Raw genomic sequence first — 7339 nt, 5'->3', positions numbered from 1 at the left:
GCCCAAGGAATCCCCTGAACTCAAGAAGCGATATTCACTTCTAGTCTGTAGCCACCCATGCGGGATAATTGGGTTGTCTACAGAACTCCTAGTGAAACGTGTGGGCTCTCACTCCATTGAATGGAAATGAGAGAATCTGTTTCCTAGCATGCAGTGGCAGATGAACAATGATCCAGACACTCGCATGAGAAGAATGTCAAGCTGTACTCACACCGCGTGGTTTTGTAACCTCCAGTGTGTGTGCTGGTGGGGGGTGCTGTGGACAGAAGAGGGGAGAGAGTGGTGGTGTCCGGCATGTGCCAGAGACATGGGACATGGTTGGTTTTGTCAGAGTCTAGGGAACTCATCAACTGTCAGGATGTCTTGCCTTCTGCTCTGCTCTCTTCTCTGCCCTGCTCTCCACATCTTCACAGTGTAGTGGAGACGATGTAGGTGGAGGTTGCCGTCACATTGGACTTAAGCAAAGGAAGGCTGCCCTCCTAGGAGTTTCCCTGGAGTGGGTGCCTTGGGCAGTGAGATGGTGACAGTGAGAGGGATGCATGGTGGAGGCCACAGGCCAATGTAGAGGTAGGCATTTGACCTCTTTGTGTGTGGTCAGCTTTGTGGAGTCCCATGCATTCTTCCAGAGAGTCATTCAGTGCTAGCAATCATGGTCTCCAGGATCACAGTTCCTAGCAGAGGCACTTTTGTTCACACAGAATCCTGGGAAGGAAAGTTCTCAGCAGGCTTAGAACTCCTATCCAAGAAGCTGAAACAACTTCTGGGAGGTTTTCCAAAGAGTCAGTGGTTCCACAAGGGGACATGGGAGTTCTGGAAATTGAGAGAATTGTTTGGAGATATATATTTTAGACACAATGGACAGAGCTTGGTCACGAGCTGTTTAGGACATGGGGGATACAGATTGAGAAAACCCTCCTAGCTTCCTATGTGAAAAGAAGTACGATTTATTGAGACAGAATGTCTGGGTCACAGCCGAGGCAAGTGAAAACAAACCCAGATTTTAGGGTTGGATTTTCACTAGTATGTAATATCTATGAGATATCCAAGCCCAGAAATGAACTCTCCAATTCTGTACAATTTTCCGTATCAAAATCAAACCTGGGATTTCTAAAGTTAAGAATTCAGCCTTGGTAATAGATTAGATTAGATCAACCTGAGCCTATACTAGAAAAAAGACAGGGAGTGAAGAATAGGACAGAGAAAGAATGACACAAAAAGAGAGAGAGAGGCAGAAAGAGACAGAGACACCAAAAAGAAAGAGAAAAAGAGAGAGACATAGAGAAAGAGGGAGACAGATGGACAGACAAAGAGAATGACAAAGAGAGACACACTGAGAGAGACAGAGAGAGACATGGATGAAGAAAGAATGACAGAGGACAGAAAGACAGACTGAGAGAAACAGAGACAGAAAGAGAGAGACACAGAGAGAGATGGAGAGAGAGATAGACAAGGAAAGAGACAGAGTGAGAGAGACGAGAGAGAGAGAGACAGAGAGGGAGAGAGAGAGGGAGAGAGAGAGAGGAAGAGGAACGGGGTACTCAAGAATTAACTACATGTATTTTATAATGCTCTGATGCCATAAACGGTGGCCGGAGTATGCTTTGAAAACAAGAACATCAAAAGCAACAGCGGCAGCAGCAACACTCACTTACAGATTTTTAGAAAGTAAGATGTTATGAATTATAGTTTACATCAACTCGTTCTCACCATACGTTGAGAGATTTGCAAAAGTGCTAGTTAACAACAGAAGAAAACAGCAGTTAAAATGTCCTGGGGAAAATATACATCTTCCTAAAAATTGGTGAATTCTACTTCAGCTGTAAATAAACATGAAAAGGAAAAAACGCAAACAAAACAAAACAAGCAAACAAACACGGGCCAAAGCATTGTCTCATGAAATCTTAAACCAGCAAAATTCTTTGTAGAAAGCATTTCTATTTTGGGCAAATACTAATAGGCCCAGGGTAGAGCTATGAGGCCCTTCCCATTTTGAAAATATGCTGGCCCGAGAGAGGAGAAAATAAAAAATAAAACATCCAGATAAAAGGTGATTGAGACCCAGCCCGGATGTAGCTTTCCTAGGGAGAGAGGCCTGAGGAGCAAAGGGGGAAAAAACTCATAACTGCAGTCTGCCCCACCTGCTGGTCCAGTTGTCCACGTGGGTCAAGCTTTATGCCATTGATCCAAGCTGCCTCTAGGGAAGTGGGACTGTGCCGTCCCCATCTTCAAAAACTGTGGCCAATGAGTGAAGCCTGACCACCAATGCAAATGTCAGCCTCGTGAGAATGAGATCACTGGCGAGGGGTCGGGGAAGGGGAGAGAAGACGGAGGCACACCCGGGTGACTCTAGATCGTTTCCAAGCAAGGTGTGGGAGTTGTGGGGGTTGGGGGAAACCCACCTAATGCTAAATTAAGGTAAAATGGCTTGGGGGTCCGGGTGGTGACTTAAAAATTAAAGTCACCCCACATGAAGCCAAAGTGGAAGAGCCTATTAGCATTAAAGAAACCAACACATGAAGAAAAAATAATGCGCTGATAAAAGAACAGGGGCCCCGCCAGGGCGGAAGTTCCCTAGAACGAGGGAGAGAGTGAGGAGCCTTCAGAAGGGAGGGAGGGAAGCCAGTTGCTCCAGGCTCTGTGAAGTCGGCCAGACCTCCCACCGTGCTACCTCGACTTTCAATAACAGAGGCCGCTAGGTGATGCCTGAAGACAACCGAGGCTTGCAAGTGTGAGACAGCACGGAAAAGAAAGGAATGATGCATCCTTCTGGGTCAGGGTGGAGGTTGGGGAGGAGGGGCGGAAGAGGCACACGCCAGTCACTGGCCTCTTCCAGATCCCTCTCACATCAGGTTGTTTCCGGTCCCAGGGAGTACTCCCAGGCAATGCCCATGACAAGGCGACCACAGCCCCACCGAGGACACAGCCTACGTTCCTGCCCATGGAATCTTCTGGAACTTCCATTCCCCCAGAGAGAAAAGTGGACCATGGGGTCACAGGTGTGAGGATGGAGGCTAGGGCTGGAGGTGGGGCCTATCTAAGGCCATTCCATAGCGTTTCAGGTTATACTCCAGACCCAGGACCTCAGAGTGTCTATACCTGTCACAGTGGAACAAAGTCCATGAAATCCACGCTCCCAGACACAGCCTGGATTTCCCGGAGAGGACAGCTTATACCACATTCCCTCCTGTCCTGGGGCCAGTTTTCACTCCTGAAGTACCCATTTCTCAATCGTGTTCCCCAAAGGCCACTCTGTCGTGAATCAGTCAAAAATCTAGTTCGGTGAATCCCGGAGCATCCACATCCGACCAATAATATCGGAGTCCGCACACTACACATCACTCCCAGCAGTGTCTCTCCACGAGACCATCACCGCCATATTAGCCTGGCAGCGATACAGTGCCATTTACTAGAAATCACTCAAAAGTTTCACTCTTGTTGCCCAGGCTAGAGTTCAGTGGCACAACCTGTGCTCACTGCAACCTCTGCTTCCCAGGTTCAACCGATTTTCCTGCCTCAGACTCCTGAGTACAAGGGATTATAGGCATAACGCCACCACCCACGGTTAATTTTGTATTTTCAGTACACGCAAGATTTCTCCATATGTGTCTGGCTGGTTTTGAACTCCCGACCTCAGGTGATCCGCCCACTTCGGCCTCCCAAAGTGCTGGGATTGCAGGCATTAGCCACCGTGCCCCACCAAGTGCACAGAATTTTATGCAACAATAATGAGATTTCTTCCTCATTGCCTTCACAATTGGTTTCACTAAATAAGATTTTGTTTAACCGTTTATTTTTAAACTGAGGAGTTGTCAGGGAAATACCAGAAGCAGACTCCATAAGAGACAGGGGGAAAACTCTGAACATGCTCCTTCCATCCAAGTGCAGACCTGGCCTCGACCTCCCGAAATCATACACCAAGTGGGGAAGCCCAGCACGGCCTGTCTGTCTAGATTTCTCTCATCCTCTCTAAGCATGGCACTCCTTCCTTTGGTGGAAGGTGCGGGGCCCTCCCCAGAATGGGGATACTGAAGACCTACAGTCAAACAAAACACACCCTGTGAAACTCAAGCATAGACATGGACAATTTCCCCATCCTCTTGGGGCCTTCGTTCTGTAGACCCCCGTGAAGACAGGTCCCAGAAACATGTCTGCCTATTCTTTTATTCATCTGCCTGTGACAAGTTGAGGTTTCAGATAAACCTTCAGTGGGAGGAAGACAAAGCACTCTCCCTGCCCCCACGTGATCTTTTTTGTGAGCAGTGAAAAATGACAGTCTCCCAAGGCAAAAGTCTCTAGATACCCTGATCCATTTCTCCCTTCCCAGTGGGATTCTAACTTGGGGTGACACACAGTCTGCTAGCCCCCGACAACAGCTGTGGTAACCACACCATCTAAAAGCCAAGAAGATAGAAAACAAAACAAAACATAACATAACTAACTTAGTTAAATGAGTAACTAACGAGGAGAGGGAACTAAGGGAGTCAACCTATAGCAGAAATGACACACCATTCACAACATAAGGTCCACAGTGAAAGGTGGCAAAACATGTGCTTTTAAAGGCTGAAATCTCGGCGGCTCACACCTGTCATGCCAGCATTTTGGGAGGGCCAGGAGACTTGAAGTCAGGAGTTCGAGACAAGCCTGGCCACCATGGCAAAACCCCGTCTCTACTAAAAATACCCAAATTAGCTGGTTTTGTCTGTGTGCATCTGTAATCCCAGCTACTGAAGACTGAAGCATGAGAATCACTGGAACCTGGGAGGCAGAGGTTTCAGTAAGCCGAGATAGTGCCACTGCACCCCAGACTGCACAGCAGAGAAAGAGACTCAGTCTCAAAAAAAAAAAAAAAAAAAAGGAAAAGACTACTGAAATGCCCGCCTGTCTTCCTTCCCTTTTCCCCTTTAGAACCTACGGTTATTTACAGTTTCTGATCCCTTAAGTGGCAGAATATGTTGCATGGGGCTAACTGTGGCTTTCTTACATTGTCACTGAATGTCCCCTACAAGGCCGGATAACCCCTGTCTCAGGTCAATGAGGTGGTGTTTGGTTTTGTTTCTCTCTCTTTCTCAACATTTATTTCTTGTTCAAGCATACATGTGCAAGATTGTTATATAAGTAACTTCTGACTGGGGGGTTCAGAGTGCAGATTATTTCATCACCTGGGTACTCAGTGCAATACCAGACGGTTTTCATGTTTTAATTTGAACCTGTCTCTCCTACCACTCCTCCTCCCTCAAGTAAGGCCCCATGTCTGTTGTCGCCCTTTTTCTGCCCACGTGTTCTCATTATGTAATTCCCACTTACAGATGAGAACATGCAGTATTTAGTGTATTGCTGGTTTCTTATACAGTGATGGTGATAAAAGAGGCATGAGAGTAAATCAATCCTTAGGACACTCCCCTATATCCTCAGCACACAAATCCCTCCCCACACACACTCTCACCCCTGGATCCCTTACTCAAGCCCAAGAAACGAAGAAAGACATAAAGTAAAGTAAGAGGTCAGCCTCCAAGGTGGTGGAGGTGGGTGATCTCAAAGGGTGAGTAAGTGGTGAGGGGGAGGGGATGTTGTGGCCAAGCTAGAAAAGGTGGGAGACTGAATTTCTATCCCCATCCCACCGCCCAGTCTTTGGGTGGGGTGGCTCCTGCAAAAGCTTCTGAATGGAGAGAAGCTTGAAGCAATGGAAGTCACCAGCTAGGAATTCAGGAAGGGAATAAAGCTTTGTGCATGTGAATGGGACTTTGGAACACAGTACTGTGGCTTCCAAGGTGATGCTCCTCGCCTTGCACAGAGCAAGACTCTGTCAGAAAGAAGGAAAGAAAGAAAGAAAGAAAGAAAGAAAGAAAGAAAGAAAGAAAGAAAGAAAGAAAGAAAGAAAGAAAGAAAGGAAGGAAGGAAGGAAAGAAAGGGAAAGAAAGAAAGAAAAAGAAAGAAAGAAAGAAAGAAAGAAAGAAAGAAAGAAAGAAAGAAAGAAAGAAAGAAAGAAAGAAAGAAAGAAAGAAGAAAAGAAAGGAAAAAGAAAAATCAGTACACTAGTCATGGTTGTGATTACCGGGAGGCCAGGCAAATTGGCTCACACCCATCATTCCAGCACTCTGAAACGCTGGTACAGGAGGATTGCAATGATGTGATGAGACTCTGTAGAAAAAATTTAAAAATAATCTGGGCACAGTGGCGTGTGCCTCTGGTCCCAGTTACTTTACTCTGCAGGCTGAGGAGGAGGGATTGCTTGAGCTAACGTGTGTCCAGGCTGCAGTGCATGAGCCATGCTGGTACCACTGCACTCCAGCCAGGATGACAGAGTGAGACGCTGTCTCTGAATCAATCAATCAATCAAATCACTGAAAGGACCTCTCTATTTCTTACTTTCAATGGATATCTCTTTAGGACAATTAGGCATGGTGGTTCATCCCAGCAATCCCAGCATTTAGGGAGGCCAAGGTGGGAAGATTAAAATAAAGAAAAAAAGAAAAAAAAGAAAAATGTGGGGGAAAGTGTATCTCCTTGTCTGGTGACCAAAATTACACAAACCCAACAAGGAAGGAACGTGTGTAGAATTCGATAAATGCATCCTGTTTTCTTAAACTACTGTACAGTGTTGTCATCTTAAAGATGAGTGTGGCTGGGGGTGGGGGTGGCTCACGTTTGTAATCCCAGAACTTTGGGAGGCTGAAGTGGGTGGACCATGAGGCCAGGAGTTCAAGACCAGCCTGGCCAAGGTGGTGAAGCCATGTCTTTACTAAAAATACAATATCAGCAGGGTGCAGTGTTGGGAACCTGTAATCCCTGCTACTGGGGAGGCTGAGGCAGGAGAATCACTTGAACCCAGGAGGTGGGGGTTTCAGTGTGCCAAGATCAGGACACTACAATTTTGCTCCAGGTGACAGAGCAAGAATCCATCTCAAAAAAAAAAAAAAAAAAAAAAAGGATGGGTGGATCAGCCTGGCCAACATGGCTAATCCCCATTCATCTCTACTAAAAATGCAAATATCAGCCAGGCATGGTGGCACACACCTGTGATCCCAGACACTCAGAAAGCTGAGGCAAAAGGATCACTTGAACCTGGGAGGCGGAGGAGCTCACACTAATGCATTCAAGCCTGGGTGACAGTGGGAGACTCCATCTCAAAAAAAAAAAAAAAAAAGATGGAAATTATAGATCTCAGAGTTGACAAATGGGTAGATCCACTATGAGATGCACAAGGGATGGCGGCCAAGCTTGAATTGCAGTTTTCTTTTTATTATTTTTCATTTTTATTTTTATTTCTTTTTATTTTTTTTAGCTCTGTCACCAGGCTGGAGTGCTGTGGTGTGATGTCAGCTCACTGCAATCTTCGTAT

This window comes from Pongo pygmaeus, chromosome Y (genome assembly GCF_028885625.2).
Source record: "Pongo pygmaeus isolate AG05252 chromosome Y, NHGRI_mPonPyg2-v2.0_pri, whole genome shotgun sequence".
In the NCBI taxonomy this organism is placed as follows: Eukaryota; Metazoa; Chordata; class Mammalia; order Primates; family Hominidae; genus Pongo; species Pongo pygmaeus.
This window is presented reverse-complemented; position numbering follows the sequence as displayed.